Below are 21,496 nucleotides of genomic sequence, written 5' to 3'. Positions count from 1 at the left end.
GAAGTTATTGCTACCATACAGATGATTGTCACCACTTAAGTGTGGAGGAGGGCACATTTTGACTTGTTTATGCAATCTCTGCCCGTGTTTCTGCTTTTCATGTGACCCTTTCATACGAGCAAGTCTACGTTTTAAAATGCCCTTGACCTGTTTAACATTGACCCAGATATATTTTCCTGTCTTGCCAAGTGATGCCATTTTGACTTGCCCTAAATGGTTAGTTTCAAAGTGTACCATAATTTCTTTACCGTTTTTTACCAATGAAATGGTTTGTTTTTCCATGATTTGCATATCCACCGTTTGTTTTCTCATTTGTGTATCCTCAATTTGTTTTTCCGTTGATCAAAAGAAAGAAGGGCGAAACAAAAGCTAACAAGAGCAAATATATAAAACAAAACCAAAAAGTGCACCTTGAAACCCCTGGCTTAAGGCCTGCCACTATCTTGTTGTGGGCTGGGCCCCAGTTTTCGTTTTACCCTTGGAAATAGGCCTACCTAGGATCTGAACCCTGTCTGGTATTGTGTCTGCTGCCCTGGTCCCACTGTGATGCTTCGGTGTGATGCCCTGGTCCCACTGGAATAATAAGACTTGCATGAAGCACCGCTTTCCTTCTGATCAAGCCTGCAGCAGAGCCGGATAATTGTTCCGTTGATTTTTGTTATTTCCTTCTGATCACGACTTACCTGATAACGAACAGCTTCAAATTCCACCTGAATGGTGGATATTCTCGGTTTCTCGTTTACTCAGTTTACTCGTTTCGTATTCCCAGCTCAAGCTCCTAAAGTGAAAGTCGAGGTAAATGCCCCAACCCGACACAAACTCCACTCCAGCTTCCCATCGTACCACCCGAACCTCTGAAACGCTTTGCGATATCCTCTTCCTACTTCTTTCGTTTGGAAAAACTACCTGCTTGTCCGAGACTCTGTGGATGTGTGCCCGCTCGTTTCCTTTCTTTCAGCGAATTATTCGCGCAAGGCCATTTGAGTACCAGAAGTGTTGTATTTGGTATAATGGGCAACCCCCTCAAAGAGAAGCCTATTTTACAAAGACATCTGAAAAAAGATTAGAAGATTAATACGGCAGCCAAGTGCAAATCATTGCCCCTTTAAAGATCCTTCTCAGAGGCCTGAATTTGTCACAGAGAACCGGCTGGGAATTTTCACACTTAGATTGCTTTGTACTTTGTAGAGGACTCTTCGATCATGGTTTCAAGTCGCGGGGTAGAATCACACGAGCTTCTTTTCTTTCTTCCTTTTTATTTCTTGGCTGGTCCAATGGCACCGCCTCTGCATTTTTCTACTTTGTTCTGTTGATTTGGCTGGTCATATGACACAAATTCTTTGGTGGTTGTCACAAACACGAGAAAGGTTGAGGCGAAAAAAACGCATGCGGGTGAGCAGGGAAGCAAGCAGAGCTGAGGACTGGGCAATTTCAAAGTTGAGCAATGCTTTGCTCTTTTGTTGGAACACAGTCGTGCATCTTTTGATCTCTGTTCCCTCAATCTATGAAAATGATTCCGGAGCGAATGCCTGGTCCGTCGCTAGGGTTTCTTGAATTAACCTCGCTAGGGTTTCTTGAACTAACCAAACTGATTAAAATAACTTAAAGGAAAGGCGGGTCTTTTATGGATTGGAATAAATGTATACCGGAGCTCAGTCAGGCAGTCACAATACTCCTGCTTCTTGTCCACGTCCAACGGTTGTAGGTACTACTTCCAGAGGTTTCTGAATGGCTAGGAAGGATTTGAAAGAAGTTTCTATAAATTGATTTTTTTGTATTTTTTGTTTCACTAAAAATTACAATGTTAGATCATTTATATTTGCATAAATAAGATATGATTGCATCTTTAAATATAAGAGTATCATGATATTCATACTCACTGCAAGATCAAACTATTGCAAATTGCAATATCGTGTTTTTAATTTTAGGTAGTCTTGTGACTACTTGTGACTAAGAACTCTCGTTCTTAAAAGAGAAGTTCGATACTTACTAAGAATAAGCTATTCATGCTCTATCACCATTTATAAACTCTAAAAATGTATTTCCTTTTCCTTCCTAACAGAGAGAGGACCTATGTAAGCAACGGTGATCCCAACTCCGTCTTAGAAACAAGCGTCTCCTGAAAATCTTGATTTTCCAATGTGTCATAGAGAGGCCGATCCTTGGTTTCTGGAAGGCCCAACACGAACAGACCAGTAATTAGTATTCCAATTCCAAATAGACCAAATGCAAGAACTGTGTTGCTGCGGCCAATCACAACAATTGCTGGACTTACAATCCCCCCTACATAAACAGCCTCTCTTAGCAATGACATTGTCGAGTTTCGAACACTGGATAGAAACAATTCCAAGCAATAAATCAGCAACACATTAAAAGCTGTTCCTCCACTCAAAAATGCTCCTACTTCAGAAACTATCTGTGCCCAATTCTTTTTCTTTGCAGTTGAATTGGGAATATCTGGTATACCCAATGAGTAGAACACACAGAGAAAACAGAGCATGCCACTTAATAGTGTTAACAGAAGAATTGCCCTTCTACGCCCGGCCTTGGCAAGAATAATGGTAGAGAAAATGGCTGCTGGAATGTCAGATAGAGCATTAAATGTGACACTCAAATATAATCGAAATCCAAACTTGCAACTCCAAAGGGCATTCCATAATAGATGAGCCCCATGCCAGAGCCCACCGCCATTGATGACATGAGCCTTCTCCGAGCCCATTTGGTAGTCCACAACAGCGATAAAGAAGACTCTGTTTGGCTCTCTGCAATGCAATCTTCTATCTCTACATTTTCTGGCACCACTCTTCCATTCATTTCTGCCATTTTTCTTAAACATTTTAAGGCCTCTTTTGGATTTCCCCTGAGAAGTAGCCATCTGGGTGACTCCCAAATGAAAGGGAGGAGGAGCAAAGAGTAGGCCAGAGGAAGTATGGAGATGTAGATGTAGTTCATTCTCCAAGAAAAAGAGTTTCTGGTGAGGTAAGCAAGGGCTGGAAGTGAGAGGAATCCAAAGGTGAAGAAGAGAAAAACAAAGAAACTAATGTAACTTCTCCATTTGCGACCAGCGAGCTCAGTGGAGAGAACGAGAGAGTAAGTTCCCAAGGAGGATCTGGTGAAGCCGCTGAGAGCTCGGAGGAGAGAGTAGATCCAAATGTTGGGGGAAACAGAGGTTAAAAAACCCATCAATGAAAGTGACACAGTGGAAAGCATCAGAGCCCTCTTACGACCCAACCAGGAATCAGCCAATGGTCCCACTATTATGCAACCTGCAAAACCTCATTGTCTGACATTTTCAATTTCTTTTCCATTAAAAGCTTCAATTTTGCCTGTCGAAAAGAAAAGGTTTATCCAGTTCATATGATGCACCAATGCATAAATTACCTTTTATATTGATGCATTCTAGAAACTGAAAAGCATAAAACGCTATTAATATTGATGAATTTAAAAATAAAATAAAACAATTGTGTTTCTGAATCAGATCAGAAGTCAAATTTGTTTCAAAATCAGAGTTTAAACTGGGTTAATGAATTGATGATAAAATTCATATATGATAAGTTCTATATCAAATAAGCTGTGATTGGAATCTGTAATTTAAGTTCTTATGTCATTATATATATACATTACACATTTTGAGACCAATATTATCAGATTTTACATCTTCTGTACTCACGCACATTTTAATGATAAATTACGAAATACCATCCAAACTGTCGATATTAAAAACACACAATCAGATCCAGATTTAAGATCTTATACTCCACCCTCTCAAAACCCTTGTTTTAAAACCAAATCTAATATACATTTTCCAAGAGAGATAGTTGCGATATCAACAGAAGCACATTTTAGAAGTAACTGATTTGGGATTATTTACTCGTGTATGTTTTACATCATGTTCACTTTCAGTATCTGGACAAAAACAAATTTAACCCAAATTGAACTTTTAGCTCACCTAATAGAGCTCCCATGAAGAAAAATAGAGAAGGAAAGCCTGCTTTGATGGTGTTGGCGCAGACAAGGTTCCACTGTGAGATGACAGACACTTGTTTTCCTCTTTCCCACTCCCATAGTGATGGATCCATCTCGCATATTGATGACTCTGCAGTGCATATTTCTGTTAAGTGACTGCCATTAGTGCAGCGCCATGAAGGTTGGGCATCAGTAAAAATGGTGACAAAGGTGTGCTGAGCATCGAAAGCCACACCCAGGGCAACGATTGCCACTTGCAACAACTGTGTTCTTCCAAAACCCCCAACATATTTTTCTATTATTTCATCAATAGAAAACTTTTTTAGCTCAACTTTGCTTAGCTCATTACTATCACCGTGTTGCTGATCCTCCATCTCCATTACAGGCTATCTGTGAAACCCAGAAGCTTGTAAATCTATGAAAGAAGGCTTGTAAAAGCAAGTCTTGTAGTGGCTGATGTCGACGCTAGGAAGAAACTTAAAAACAAGTACTAGATCCTAATTATAATAATAAAATAGCCTTTCGGATCAGCCGCCCTTATCTATTAGGATTTTTTTATAACATCAGGGCGAAAACAAACTGAAAAGAAAATATTGTCATGCTTCCTTCATATTTATAATATGCCTAGATGTATAAGGCGTTGAATTCTTTTTATGTATAATAACGGTGAATGACATTAAAATTCAACGCTTCCATACATCTCGACCTATTATAAATATAGAGAATATTAGCTAGTAGTAGTGACACCACACATGCCACATTGAACATATTAATTTGATTAGGGTAATAATTAGGGTTAACAATATGGGTTAGAGTTTATATAATGGTTCATAATTAGAGTTTATATCATGGTTATGATTTATATTATGGTCAGGGTTAGCAGTAAGTTTAGAGTTTTGCTGGCAAAAGGATTAGAATTATCATTAAGGTAGGGACTATGGTTAGCATTAGGGTCAAGATGATATTTATGATTAAGGTTTAGGATTATGGTTATTGTTTAAAGTAAGGATTGAGATTAGAGTTTATGGCTAAAGGTCAGGATCATGGTTAGGGTAAGGGTTTAGATCATATCATGGCTAGGTTAGGTTAGGGATAGATTATGGTTAGAGTACAAAGCTATTGACAGGGTCAATTTTAGGGTTCGGTTTAGTATTATGGTTAGAGTGGATGATGACATCATGGTTTTTATTATGGTTAGGGTTGGGATTTTGATTAGGGCTAAAATAGAGTTTAGGGAGGGGATTAGTTTTATTGATAAGGTTAGAGTTTACATTATGGTTTATGGTTTGAGTTAGCACTTTGATTAGGGTTAGGGTTAGAATAAATGTTTAAATTCATACCATGGTTAGGGTTAGAGTTATGGTTAGGTTAGGTTTAACATTAGAGCCTAGCATTATGTTTGGGATTATACGTATGTTCTACATTATACATCATGGCTAGGGTTTAGGTCTGGGGTATAGTTAGTACTAGTCTTAGAATTATCATTATGTTTAGGATTTAGGTTAGAAGTATGATTATAGCTAGGGTTAGAATTATGGTAGACTTAGGATTAGGGTTGGGTTTTGGATTATGGTTAGGGATATGGTTTAGGACTATATTAGGGTTAGGATTAAGGTTTGGGTTTAGAGTTATGATTATGGTTTAGGTTTAAGGTTTAAAGCCAAGATTATGATTAGGGTAAGCATTTAGAGTATGAATAGTACTATGGTTAGGTTAGGGTTTTGATAATGGTTTGGGTAAGTATAAGAATATTGTTAGGACTATTGTTTAGGATTGCGGTTATTATTAGGGTTAGCATCATGTTTTAAGGTTAGTAAATTAGGGTTTAGGGTTAAGATTATAATTTAGTGTTAGGATTAGGGTTTATCTTTTAAATTTAGAATTTTTGTTAGGTTAAGGATTTACATCATGGATAGTATTATGGTTAGGTTAGGGTTCTAATATAATTAAGGTATAGGATTAGGGTTGGGTCTAGCGTTATGGTTAGAATAAGGGTTTACATAATGTTAGTGTTAGTAGAATAAGGGTTTACATAATGTTAGTGTTATCATGATTAGGGTTGGGGTTTTGATTAAGGTTGGGCTTTTAAGGGATTGGGTAATGACTATCTTTAGGGTTAGAGTTTACATCATGGTTATGATTAGAGTATAAAATTAGGGCTATAATTTCATTCTATTAGGGTTAAGTTGTAGGTTCAATTTAAAGTTGGGTAGATTAGGATTAGTATTTGGATTCATATATGTTTATATATTAAATTTGATACTATCATTTAGGATATGACATAGATTTCATATGTTTGTATCTTACACTTAATAATATACTTTACAATTAGGATAATCTTGTTTGAACTTTATACAAGTCAATGTTCAATTAGGTTTAAAATTAGGGATATAGTTCAATTTAGGTCACTCTATTTTTATTAGGTTCATAATATGTTTCCTATCATATAAATATTTAAAAATGTCTAATAGCTTTTAATTTTAAGTTTAATGAAAAAATATTAAAAAGACCACAAAATTGAATTAATTCTTCAAAAAATTTATTCAATGTTAAAATATATTCTTTTATTTTAAAAATATAGTTATTCAGTTAATCATAATGTATATAGAGGTATGTATGACCTATTTCCTTTAATATTTATACTATTACAAATATTGATTTTTCATTCACTCTTTAGAAGAGTATATTGTTCTTCTAATAGTCATACATTATGACATAATTTTTGGTGATTATATTTATGACATAATTTTTGGTGATTATATTTATATCTATGTATAGACTTTGATTTCACAAGAGTCTCTATTTTTAGTATTATCGAATAGTAATTTGATAATTTTATTAAATTTAATTATAATAAATATGTATGACTATTATTTTATTTAAAATTAAACTTATATTTATATACAGAATTTTTTTTTTGAAATAGAATATTTCTATATATTTGTAGATCAATTTAAATCAAATTCGAAAATTTACATCTAGATAGAAATAGAACATTTCTATAATTTTTTAGATATATTTAATCTTTCTAAACTTTTATCAAATATATAAATAGCATTTCACATATAAATGCTAATTTTTTTCTTAAATTTCTTAATAAGTATTTTAAAGTAACTTTAAAACTAAAGTCTAAATAGAAATAAAATATTTCTATGTTTTTCTAGATATTCATTAGCGCATAAAAAATCTAATATTATTATTATTATTTATTGGTAAAAGGCCAAATCCATTTAATTATATTATTTAGAAAAAAAATAGAAGATAAGTTACAAGTTCTCCATTCAAACATGCATTGGTAGGAAAGAATGGAGAAGAAAACCTTCAGTCTTGCCTGGGACTTTCATCCTTTACTCTTATACATGCTTAAAAGGGGCATACCCCAGTATTACAACATTTATTGAAATCTTTGTTTGATTACTCATTGAAGGGTTTATCAAGTCTTCCTTGCCTTCCATTTAACCAAGGTATATGTGTTTCAGGGTGAGATATAATTCAAATGATTAAGCTAACCATCTTGCTCTAAAAGATTAGAGGAATTGGTTGAAAACACCCTGCTTTATGCATATTGCCACAAACTAAAAGCTCATTAAACTATTAGTTAAACATAATAGGCATAATCCCAATCTTTTGTCAAATTTTGATATAATATTATTATGTTTATTAGGTGTTCCTATGTCTCTGTTATTAAGAGTTTAATGAAGAGCAAGAATCATAGAAAAGCCAATTTGAAAATAGTACACCAAAACCAGACATCTAATAACAAGAGCCTGACAACAAAAGTGGCCAAAATATAACTCACAATAAATGATAACAAAGAGAGGCCCTATGAGAAGAAGATACCAAAATACGATAAAGCCTCTAAAATGAGTCTCAAAGAGAACAACCAATGGAAGAGAGAGAAGAGCACATAAGGGCAAAGAGAGAGCACAACTATAGCTAGAAGACATGATACCCGATTTGAAAATTATCCTTTAGTATATTAAATATTACTTTGATACATTTACTATGCTTGAAATCAAAGATTCGATCAGACTTATAAAATACTTCCTCTTAGAAAAGCAGTTTTCCAATAACTATAAAGTTTTGTGGTCTACAAAAATTATGTACTAATAGTATAGATGATATGCTAATAGAGAAACAAAAGGCCACCAAATGTAAAGAGGTTGAATGTATAGGGTAAAGGAGGACGAAAAAAAAAGCCCATCAATCTAGGAAAACATAGCTATCTAGAGAAGGGAAAAACAAGATAACAAGCTACTACATATATAAGTTAAACTTCCATAAGGTTTTCCACCTGACAGTACCAATCCATGCCCCTCTGGTTGACACAAATAGACATGTTGGTGGAAACTAGAAGGAACATCCAGTTGCGAGTGATTTGCTCCACACGTTGCATAAAAGCCCTTTTGTTTCATAATCAAGATTGGAAAGACTTCAACTGGCATGTCCAAAACATTATACTCACTCCTTTTGGGGATAGAGAGGTCATCATCAATGTTTCCTAAAACTGTATCAAGTTCTCTAATAATGGGTTCCTTAAAAACAACCTTGCAAAAATCCTTAATGACAAGTTTATTCCTATCCACATGCATGATTGTAGTAATGAACATGGCCACAATGTCAATGTTATGCTTGGGCCTATCAACTAAATTAGAAAACTCCTCACCCAAGATAATCTTGATGGCTCTATGAATCAAGTAATTCTTGGATTTGACCATCTTACTAATCCTAAGAATTGAGATTTCTCCCCAGAATCCCATCTCTCTATGACCAAGCTTCGTCCTAATTGATGTATCCATCCTACAAACCACAAGCTGGAGAAATCAAAATAGACACCTACCTAACCCCTTCAGCTCAAAATGACCAAAGCTACGAACTTGTGATGTTTACCTTTAGGGACCTCAAATAACCAGAGTGTCATCATTAAAAGATGCCCTCCCTTTTGGTGCCCGTGTCAAAATTTGGGAATACTAAAAACAAGATACATGTGAGTGTGCAATGCCTTGAGTATGATTTGGAGAAAACAAGGTAGAACTTGTGATATTGCTATCAGGATTTAATTGTGTGATTTTGAGTCAAACTCATTGACCCATGTTTCATGAGTAGTGATTCAACATGAATCCATCTCTCATGAGAATAAATGGAACACTTAGCACTCATTGGATCTAGGTGATGCTTAAAGGGGTGAAGCACTAGGACTTCCCGGGAGGTCACCCATCCCATTACTACTCTAGCCTGAGTGCGCTTAACTACGGAGTATCCTCCATTAAACCCAAAGCTTGCAACCCCATTTTCAAAACCTTCACCAAGTGGTGTGCCTTATGAACCATTCATTAGAAAGTGTTGGGTTTAACCATGGAGGATACTTCGTAGTTAAGCACGCTCAGGCTAGAGTAGTACTGGGATGGGTGACCTCCCGGGAAGTCCTAGTGCTTCACCCCTTTAAGCATCACCTAGATCCAATGAGTGCTAAGTGTTCCATTTATTCTCATGAGAGATGGATTCATGTTGAATCACTACTCATGAAACATGGGTCAATGAGTTTGACTCAAAATCACACAGTTAAATCCTGATAGCAATATCACAATTTGACTTGCTATGGAAATTATCTCCTACTTATTAAAGGTACAACTTACTAAATTAAATGCTATCAGTTTGTACATGTGGTATTGATATAGAAGCGAGTAGATTAGATGAGTCTTAATTTTTAATGATTATAGAATATGTTAAAAGTATTTAATTTACCCCTAACTTGCCTTGCAATTAGATTTAAGTAAATGGTTACATAATTAATTTAATCTATGAGCTCGGTGAGAGTGAAGCGAAAGGTCTAACAATTTTCATGATAAATTGTCTAAGTAATTAAGATATAAAACTCCCCAAGAATTTCAGAGCTGACCTAAAAGTGCAAAGATGAAGATTAATCAGTATTATTAATAATGAAATTTTGTCCATCAGTTGCTAAGTTTTCTAGAGAATTTGCTATTTTATTGCCCTCCCTATATATGTGATGAAACCTAATCTCTTGAAATCTATCCACTAGATTTAGTGCTATTTTGATTTAGAGTTTAATGTCCAATTTGGTGTACTTCTTTTTCAGAGTGCATTAAGAATGATTTATGAATCTCCTTCTACTATTAGTTTTTTAATTCCCAAATCTAAGCTTAGTTAAAGCCCTTCTGTGAGAGCTTCTAATTCTGTCAGGTAATTAGTTATCATACCTAATGGCTTAGCCCGTTTAAGGATCCACTTGTACGATTCATAAATATAGCATCCTAATCCAACTATTACCGGGTTGCCCCTATAAGCACCATCAAAATTTACCTTTGTCCAGCCTAAAAGTGGAGGTTCCCATTTATAGTTCTCCCTAGCTTGCCTATTAGTTTTAGAGTAAACCATAGGATGGTTGATTAGTTTATTCCAATTCTTTTTCATTAGGGCATCCCATTTTGAGAAAGCTCCCTCTTCTTTGGTGTATAAAAACTCTAATCATATTATTCTTCAAAACTAAATGAATATCTTCAAATCACTTTAAAATTAAAATTTATGTAGAATCTATTTAATATTTAAAAACCCACCTATTCAAATTTTTATTTCTATTCAAAGTAAATATAATTAAAGTAAACAAATTTCTATTCTTATTATAAATTTCAAATTCTAATACAATTGATTAGATATGGTGTATTTCTCACAAGTGAACTTATAATCTAAATAATTCCTAATCAAAAAAATATAGAGTTGAATAAAAATAACATGCATTTACATTTGTGAGCACAATTCTTTATTATACGATAAACAACTAAAAACCATTTTAATGCACATTTTCAAGGGTGTGACTCATTTTTGTAAATTCTTCTTCACAAATGATTTAGATTTGAAACACAATAGTTTATATAATTCTAAATAATACTATATAATTCTATACATAACATTTAGCAATCTATCGCTCAAAAAAGGGGAAAAATCTCCGCTCTTTAAAATTTCACAGTAATATTATGTAGAAACTTTGAAAATCTGACTGAAATCTCCCCTGTCCAATTTAATTTATATTTTACATTGTAAATGATGGATACATCCATCAAATTTAAGACATCTCACGAACCGATCTAAAATATTTATTTTATTTCATTTCAATTGTCCCAATAATAGGATCTCAGAATACTTGAAAAAATATAGCATGAAACCTAAAAAATGCTTTCCAACAAAGAATTTCTGCGAATAAACAAACAATCTATAAAAACTCAATAAAGAGAGACTCTGCAAATAGGACATAACTGTATACAAACAGAAAATGATGAAAGAGAAACCCTTAGCTTGTATCCCTTGTGCAATGAGAAATTACAAGCAAGGCTTCTTGTAAGGATTCCCCTCCCCAAACTCCCCATAGCTATTATAAAAGTTGCATGTCTTGTTGCATGACATAGTATCCCCTCTTAGAGCTCCTTAGCTTATGTACTGCATCGTGGCCAAAATCCTTCTATTAATCTCCAAATCCATGAGCATTTTTTCATCAATAAAACACTTCCTAATTGGTCCATCACAACTTTTCTTCCAATATAAAAAGAAGAGATTTTCATTGCATCTTCTGGAGAACATGCAGATTTCTCCACATTCGTCATTAAAAGTAGCAGTTGTGCTCCACACATGCCCAGACTTGAGCCTGCGACCATCTTCCCAACCTAGGAAACTCCAACATAAACAAAGAAATTTCTTAAGAGGAAGTTGTGGGGCATTTTTAATAGGGGAGAAAATTATTGAAATCTCATTTCTTAGTGCATATTTTTTGTTGCCATTATATTCAGATTTTTTAGATAGCAATTATGCAACAATATGGAGCGACAACTGGTGTGATAAAGCATCTAAGTGGCAACTGGTGTAATGGAGTGTCTGCACGATAGCTGGTATAGTTCCTTTTTCTTCCACCGTTACATTCATTGGGCTCCTATAGTGGGGGTCTGTTGCTATTGTAATGTTACGTCGACATAACATTACAAGAGATAAAATTAGGCATAAAAATAATAAATAATAATAATAATAAAATTAAAAATATAGAAATTAAATTTAAGTTAAGTCATTCAAATATGAAGTATAAAAGAGAGAGGAGAGAATTTCACTTGAGGGGAAGTAGATGAAGGAAGAAAAGGATAGTATGGGAATTAAATGAGAAATGCCAAATAGTTTTATGGTAATTGATTGTGTAGAATTTTTTATCATCAATGTTTTGGATCACACATTGTGATCCTGTTAGCATGAATGCTGATGAGACTACTTAGGGGGAGTATCCTAAGCATTGGAGAGTATTGACATGTTGCATTCATGACTGTGTTTGTCATTGATGTCAACATAGCAGTAAGTCTATGAAGACTGATAGAGTAGCAGACAAAGATCTTAGTTGTACGGACAATGTTTTGATTTTCTAGTGATGCACATTCAAGGACATGTTAGGTACAATGTCCTGGTGTGCAGATTTAATGCGCAATATGTAAGTCGAAGACATACAGAAGTTGTACCTAATTTATAAAGAGTAGTACAGAAATAGAGTAGCTAAGAAGCGGTTTCTGATGTTTGCATTATATCTTTTGGCAATGATATAATATGTTGATGCACGATTAGCTAGTTACTGATGACATTCTGATGTGTTGGCACTATGGTCAGAAAGATATCTTGATGGTTGTCATTTATGGCAAAATGTATTCAACATTTCATTTATGCATTTAGAGTTAGAAAATTATCTAAGTGTTAGATAGTTTGTAGCAGCACATTAAACAAATGTTAAGTGTATGGACGACTCATTGAGAGTTAGCTCATGCACAGTTGAGGGAAGCTTCATGATAGTGCCATAATGACATGTACCAATATGCAAGTGTGTATAGATAGTACAATGCAAGATATGGTTAAAATACTAGTGCAGGTATTTATCAGTGCAAAATAGAGCATAGCAAAGAATTGGATTGTACAACCTTAGGAATTGTTACAAAATAATTATTGTAGTGCCTCTCATGTTTGTAGTCTATACCTTGTGATATTTTGATCTAAGAGATACTTGTTACTCATGTTATTTTTACATTTGAGATGACCTAAGGATCAAATGTTATACTTTGATTTCAATATCATAGATGTTAGACTACTATGTTGTTCAGTTAATCATATTTGCATGATGATGCCATTTTGAGATGACAGTATGTTTTATGATGATATTTGGTTATTCAATATTTAGACATATCTATGATTATGTTATATGTTGGATTTAATGTTATGGTAATTTACTTCATTCTTGTTTTGTTATGCTTTATGCAAACGTGAATGATGTAAATGGATTATTTAAGTATATCTGAATAAATGGTTATATTAGGTAATTAAAGCATTTATTGATTTTTCTATGTTATTATATGTGATTGCACTTGATCATGTGTTGTAATGTGCAGGATTTGTATCCCTGGCAGTTGTACGTGGAGTTAGTGATTTAGTTGTTCATATTTTACCAATGTCATCCATATATAGTCGACGTATCTTATTTAAATGTTTAAATTAAACCTTCTAGTGATTTGATCAATATAGACTCATTTGCATTATGTGATTAGACTTGTGAACGTGTCTATACATTTAGGGTTCGCATTGTCGTGAAAGTTATTTTAGAATTTTTTGTGATTTTGGGTTTCCAGGCTTTATTTTTGTTGATTTTAATTTTTGGTAGCTATGCCATAGATGAATTCCAATTACTTGGAATACCCTATTTTCGTTTGGGTTGATTCAAGATTTAACTAGTCTTTTTAGTTATTTTCCCTAATCGATTATTCACTTGAAAAGTGAATAAGTATCCAAAGAGGAAATTAATTTCTCACTTCTTAGTTTTGGAAATTAAGAATTTGAGAGCTTTTTCCAAATCCTCTTCTTAAGGATTGTGTTTCTATTCATTGTGAGAGCTATGGGCATGGGATCTTCATAAGATCAGTCTCGTTGGATCCAACTCAAGGAGACCTTGCTTCGTCACAGCTTTCAAAAGCTTTTGCAAGATATTTATTTTATCTGGTTGATTTTTCTCTTAGCCCTTTTGGTTGTTAGGTAGGACTCTCCCGTTTTAGTGTTTTAGCTCCATTTCTATTTATGTTTCTACTGGTTGTTTGTTAGGAGGATGAGAACTAGTGTTCCCCTCCAATTCTAATTGTCGATTATGCCCGATTGGTTGTGTACGAATGTTTTCCCTATTTTTCAAGAAGAGGGTTTGGGGTTTCACACCGTTATGCTAGTCGCTTTTGCATATGGTGTCCAAACCTAAATTTTATTGGATTTTCATGGATTTTGTGCCTTAAGACCAAATGGTTTTTTATTTCAAAATTTTTGAGTTTTGGGGTTTTTACTTCAGTTTGTGTGTCGCCCAGTTTTCTTAGGTTTTCTTAGCATGATGTTGGTCATGGACCTGGATCATTTGTAGGATGTCAGTTAGACCATTGTTGCACTTTTATGTTGCATTGGGATGCATACCACATCCATCCTCCCAAACTTGTATTCAGTTGAGCATTATTTTGCTTGTATTCTCATCCAGTCATTGTGTTATGATCTTCGTGATGGTGGTGCGCTACACACAAGCACATGCGCGTGCATTTGTCGAGTGACTTGCAAGGCCCAATCTTCTGTGGTATTTTCAGGAGTTATGATCATTTGGAGTTGGGATGGGAATGTGCATGCCTATGGGCACTCATCATTGGATGAGCATGGCTAGGGTAGGGTAGCACCATGGAGGGGGCTTCTATCTCGTAGCCTTGTGATCATTGTGCCCAGAGGGTTGGAAGAGGAAGTTTTAATCAAGTGATAACTAAATCAAATATTGGGTGCTAATAAAACTTAAGATAATAAAATGTGTGAGCACCCGATTTAGTTTGAGGACACAGTGTGAGAGCCTTCCATTGGGAAGTTGAACCGCATGATATCTAGCTTAGGTTTTTCAATGTCAAGCGACTCTCCATGCAGCAAGCTCCTACATAGTTACCCATTGAGTATCTGACCAAGACCTATAGTACTTGCATTGTCTCATGATCTTGGTTTTAGTCATCATTTTTTTCTAGCATAGTGTTAGCCATGGACGTTTTCTTTATGTGTGTTTGTGGTTGGATCATTAACTCCATCAGCACAGTAGGAGTGGACCTCTTGGTTTCACATGATTGGGAGGTGTAGCCACCTATATCACTACTAGGGACCGATGTATAGAGATGGTCTATTGTTTTAGTATGACCGGTGCTTGATGTTCACTTGGTATTTTGGTTTATCCAGAGTATATTTCCTTGTGATTTATGCTTTCATTAGAATGCTTGGATATCATGCTTAGATGATGTTAGTTTATTTGACGCAATCCTATATTATGATGTTTAATTAGATGATGTGTTTTGATTAGTTGAAATATATATTGCTTTATTGGTTAGCATGTTAGTCTTCCTTGTTCTTAAGATGTTATTACACTTTAGTAGTGACACCCTCATAAGATAACTTTGACTATCTAGTTGGCAGTTTGGTATGTTACGCATGGGGGATGGCTAGGACTTTCAAGGTTTCATGATGCTATTATGGTTGGGAAGAACCGCACTTGAGTTTTGTTATGTTCATTCATTACGATGTTTCTTTCAATACATCTCCTATACTGCTATGTTTTAGATGGTTAGATGCAGTTTCTATCTTGTAGTTATTGTGTTCGAGTGTTTAAGCCTCGATTGTGGATCTGGTACTCCCTAGTGTGGAGGAATTGTTTTCTCTATCTTCTCATCTTGGGTTTTCATTGCTTGTTGTTATGAATCCTTGTGCAAGATTGTACACTCTCTTGCATGAGACTTGGCATTTTCTTGTGTGGCTTGTTGCATTTCTTCGCATGCTTCCTAGTACTTCCTCACACAAAGTCTTAGCATCAGTGTAGTGGGTTTTGGCTATTGGGCCAGGCAATTCTTCATGCGAAAGGGTAGTTTCTTGCATGGCATATTATACTTCCTCATGCGAAACTATCTATTGTGATTTCTCACGTGGAAAACAAGGGGCATATCCGCTATTTTTTGGGGAACACATTTTGGCAATTTGAGTACCCTTTTGAGTTGCTTGTATTTCCATGCTTTGAAAAATCTAAGATTTCATATTTTATTTTCGTCTTTGAATTTCATTTTCTATTTGAGAGTGTCGGTTTGGTAGTGGCATTTGGAGATTTTTTGGATGTAGGGATTGTTGATTTTGTCTTCCATTGTGATCTTTGTGATCCTAGTATGTTTATTGTTGTGTGCATTCATACTTATAAAATAAAATATCTTGTCTTGTATTAAATCCTTGTTCCAAGGATCTCTGGGTGGGGCATTACAGTTATGATGAGCCAACTATGTGGATGTTAATCCAAAAGTGATTTTTATATTATGTCAAGCATGTGAACACATGAAGGCCGACTGAGCATAGTTTTGTAATTATGCAAGGTATAAATAAATATCTTATCTTGTGAAGATAAGTGTGTTATCTATGATAGACAAGCAAGTGCTATTTGATGTGAAATATTGTATAGAGAGCTTGAAAGATTTGTGAGCCTTATGTGAGGTGAATTCTGATGTATGATCAAAACAAGTGCAAAGTATAATAGACAACAAGTATTATATGTATATCTATTCTTGTGAAGAACTAAATTGTATAATTGCATGTTAGGGCAGTGGGCTCTTCTTACATACATTGTATTTGTTCTACCAACTCCTAACAAGGTTAAGGCTTCTAAAAAGGTCTAATCTCCTAATAGGAACTCAAGACACTATATGTACTTCATAGGCTCCTAACAGGGTCAATATCCTTAACATGACCCTATTGTTTAGTGAATCAGCTAGTGGGTATCATCCCCACCAAGGTTTTCCTTGTCGATGGTTTCCCTAGTTAACAAATAATGGTGTTATGAGTTATGAGTTATCTATGTGCATTATTATATTTATTGTTCAACATTGTTAGTTTACTTTCATATGAAAGTTATAAAGTAATTAACAATATTCAGTTGTGGTCAAAAGTTTGTAGAATACTAATTCTCTCAGTATTATCTATTTCTAACATTTGGTATCAGAGCACAGTTACTTTGAAGAAGTTTAGCAACTTAAGTAAGATCCCTGACGATATGGAACAGTTGAAGAAAAACCTTGAAGAAGCTCTTGAGAAGATTGACTTTCTTACTGAAGAAGGAGATAACATGAAAGATAGATATGAAGATGTCAAAGTTTTCATTGGCAAGTTAAAAGACAAGATTGATGATTTAGAATCTGGCAAGGAATCAATTGCACAAACTAGTGATAATGATGAAATAGGAGATCTTTAGAAGGAAAATGAGATCTTGAAACATGAACTAAAAATCATTGAACTTAAGTTAAGTCTTCAAAAAAATGGTAGCAAGAATGAACTAGAACTGAAAACTGAGAATGGAGATCTTAGATCTCAATTAATTCAAGTTACATCTAAACTAGATACTATCAAGATTGAACATGCTGAGTTAGAAAAATACAACATTATTGTGAAAGGAGAATTGACACAAACTAAGCAACAGTTAGAGAAACTTTATTCTAGTAGTAAAAATATAGACCAACAGATATTTCATCAAAGACCTTCTTATGATAAGACAAGACTTGGATATATGATTGGAGAGAAATCAACCAAGAAAGTTGAAATCAGAAGAGAACCTGATCCAGTTATTAAATTACCTAAGGAATCTAATTTGAGTAAGGTAGAATCAAGCACATCTACTAAAGTATTGAAGGAAGTAGAATTAATTGATTTGTCAGCAAAACCTAGTGAACCTAAGAAAACAGAGAAAGTTACTAAACCTAAGCAAGATGAACCACCCAAGGAAGTAAGATGTGAATTCAGAGGTAGATGTTTCATATGTAATGAATTTGGACACATGAAAAGAAATTGCACTGGTAAGTGTTTTAAACCCATTACTAATTTCTACTGTTATAATTGTCATGGTTATGGACATAAGGTAGTAGAATGTAAGAAACCTAAGTTTGATGATAATAATGCAAATAGTAGAATGTCCAGGAATACTAACCTTGTAGGAAATGAAAGAGGAAGATCACGTAACAGATCCAATGATGGAGAGACATCTAATGGAGAGAAGAACTAGTTCGTGTGTTACAATTCTAACAATCCTGGACATATTGCAAGGAATTGCAGAGCACTTGAGAATCAGAATGGAACTAATCAGAGGAGAAATGCACCTATATGTCAGTTATGTAATAACTTCGAACACACAACAAGATATTGCGGAATAGATAGAAGGGACATTAACAAAAATATGAATATTAGAAGGAACAAAAACATGAATGATAAAATGGATGTTAATAACTGTGACAATAGTCAGAAGGAAGCAATTAAGGATCATGTTGATGAATTCAAAGAAGAATTTGTGATAGTTAAAGATCCAGAAATCTCTTATATAGTTTTGGAGGAAAAAAATTTCGATGCACCTGATAAGACATTGAAGTCATAGATTGTTTGTGACTCATCCTACCTAAATCAAGCGATTTTAGTTGTGGCAGGGCATCAGTTGGTTATAACTGATGTTAGAGAGAGAGTTGGAAGTTGTGCAGTTAATAGGAGGTTAAGGACATAGAGAGAAGTCTATGGTCAAGTGTCTTGATATGATCACAGTGAACAAGAATTGAGAAATCAAGCTTATTGATATACAAAGATAGTATTTGAATTTGTGGTAGATACACATTTAATGCGCAATGCAATTTGAAATAATTTAAGGATCTCAAGCAAGATTGTATGTACCATTTGTTCATGTGAAGTGTCTTGAGCGAATTAAAGAGCAATTTGATAGTGAATTGAAGTGCAAAGTGAAGTTTGAGAAGAGGAAAGTTGCAGAAGCCTTAAATTGTGATTTTAAGGTATTTTGCGAAGCTTGAATCCAAAAAAAAATAATCAGTACCTTCAGTTACAATTCAAATGGCAAGTCAGAATGTGTATGATATAAGTGAAAGACCATGATATGAATTTAAGAAACATCCATTTATGTCTTTATTGGATGATCCGTGGGCACATTTTTGCAAGTTTTGAAAAATGTCTTGCATGTTGAGGATATCAAAAGTTGCATCCATTACAAGATTGAGAGCATAGGTGATGAAAGGATTCGTGAGGACTTGGGAAAGATGTGTAACAATGACTAATCCTTGAAGTTTGAGTATGTGCACCTAGAGAGTTTGAATATGGTAAAGTATATGTTTTATATGTAGTTTGAAAATCACGATCGGACCTAAATCATTTTGAGTAGGGTACATGATGATATATTTTGCTTAGGAGATGAGACAATTTTTTTTGACAATGACTTAATTCATAAGGTAACAATATTGAGTAATGAAGGTTGCAATCGTGTTAATGAGAAGAATGTCAAGAAGATGGTTGAGAGAAACCTGAATACAAAGTTTGATAGAAGAAACATAAAGGTAGACTCCATTCAAAATAGAGGAGTAAAGTTGTTAACCAATATATTAGGGTACAAATTGAACCATGGATCAAGGGTTAACTTAGTACTAGTTAGATTTTTGCATGTAGCTTATGTAATGGCTATGCAAGCAAGAAAGGTTAATTTGTGCGAAATTATCAGATTGCAACTATTGGACAACAATGCAAGAATAAGAAGACAAAGATTTTAGTTTTCATATTTGAGTCCTTGTTGACTCATATATTCTTTTATGCTACAAGGAACCTTCCTGGATTGATAAGTTTGGATAGCAGTGAGTATGCAATGAAGTTGGTGACTCGATTCTATAGATCTAAACTAGAAAATGTCAGAGATGATGACATTGATAGGATGATGAAGAACTTTTAGATTGAGATGAAACAAGGGTATAGGATACCTCTTTCTATGGTAGATAAGTACAAAGAAGATATATGCTTCATGGTGGAAACTGACAACACCTGCATGAAAGCAGTAATTCCTAGAGTTAAATTTATGGAACCTATGGGATATGAGATAGCGCAGAGCTCATAGAAGGGTATGCATAGATTATTCTTGAATTTGAGAAGGACACAGAGTTCCCTAGATGGGGTACATATGAGGAAAATATGAGAATAATTCATTTACAACTATACAACAAAGAAAGTAAGAAAAAGGTTGAAAAAGAGATAGATTCCATTCTTAAGGAATCAGGCATGACAAGGGAAGAATTTGATGAGAATAAAAGTATTGCACTAGAGGTGAAGCCCAGTGGATAGACTAAAGTGTTGGTAGCAACTCCCATTGTAGCTATAGGACTTTCAGAGGGTGTGATAGTAGCACAACCATGTATGCAAGCCCCAGTTGCACCATATGTAGCAGTTGCACTAGTGCAACCAATCAGATCAAGGAGTGATCAACCTAGAAGACAACCAAAGGTTGAATCATCTATTGCATAAATGAAATCAAAGAGATTGGTGAAGGTGAAGAATGAACCTCCACCAAAAATCAAGAAAAGGGTCAAGCAAACCACCAATACACTTGGAAAGAGAAGAAAAATAGCGCAAGCCAGTGATTCTAAGGAATAAGAGGATGAAACTATAGATAGACCAATAGTCCAAAATGCACAAGAAGGTAAAACAATAGTTGGAAAGAAAGCATGGAATCCAGAGGTAGAAAACCTTAACACGCAAATTATTAATGATGACAATTTTGTACAATTGAATAAATATTATGATTTGTATAGTAATATGGATAGAAGGCAGTTAGAAAATGTCATTGTAAGGAACATGATTTTAAGGAACAAAAGATTTGAGAATATACAGAACAAGATACTAGAGGATTTGTATAATAGGCTTATAAATAGGAAAAGTAGAATATTAGAGGAAGATATGAATATGAGGATCACAATGATAAATAAACCATGTGATGTTGATTCTAAGGAGGAATCAGATAGAGTTTTAAAGGGTATTGATCCCTTGCTAAGGAACAAAAGAAGAGTAATTCTTCTTATGGGGGGAAACTATGAAGATATTAGGAAAGAAACTGAGGAGGCAATTGTAAAATATATTACTATAGTGCCTAAGGTGAGTGCATAGTCTAAACCTGAGAGTCTAGTATATGTACAATTACATACACCTTCGAGGGAAGAGGAAGAAGCAGAGGAAACACATCAGGCACCCTCACCACCTCACATTGTTATGGGTACTGATTCCATGTAAGTGGATAGTATGTACACAACTATGGATATAAAGGAGAATCCTTTTGCAACATTTGGCCAATCCATTGTTGGCAATATTACTCCTTACTCTAGCTCTGATGATGAGGAAGAAGAAAAGAAGAAAGAGGCAGATGCAATAAAGAAGGAAAGGATACAAAGAGAAAAGGAAGAGAAGAAACTAAAAGAAGAGGAAGAAAAGAACAAAGAAGAAAAGAAAAAGAAGAAAATAGAAGAGGAAAAGAAAAAGAGAGAAGAAGAAGATAAGAAGATAGCTGAAGAGGAAGCAAGGAAATAAGCAGTAAGCTTAGCTGAAGAAAAGAAGAAGGTTGAGGAAGAGAAGAAGAGCACAGAACTAAAAGTAGTTCCACTCTTTCCTA

The 21,496-nt window shown here is 34.6% G+C and overlaps 1 pseudogene across 1 annotated transcript; it reads right to left on the bottom strand.

The window, feature by feature from the left end:
- Positions 1-1,845: 1,845 nt before the first annotated feature.
- On the bottom strand, positions 1,846-4,487 carry LOC149529335 (organic cation/carnitine transporter 1-like; annotated as a pseudogene). Its single transcript, XR_016358817.1, has 2 exons — positions 3,950-4,487; positions 1,846-3,266 (listed from the first exon to the last, which is right to left on the bottom strand). The product of XR_016358817.1 is annotated as an organic cation/carnitine transporter 1-like (transcript).
- Between the last annotated feature and the right edge of the window lie 17,009 nt (positions 4,488-21,496).

This window comes from Cupressus sempervirens, chromosome 11, assembly GCF_028749045.1.
Source record: "Cupressus sempervirens isolate cs-2001-9-10 chromosome 11, ASM2874904v1, whole genome shotgun sequence".
In the NCBI taxonomy this organism is placed as follows: Eukaryota; Viridiplantae; Streptophyta; class Pinopsida; order Cupressales; family Cupressaceae; genus Cupressus; species Cupressus sempervirens.
This window is presented reverse-complemented; position numbering and strand designations above follow the sequence as displayed.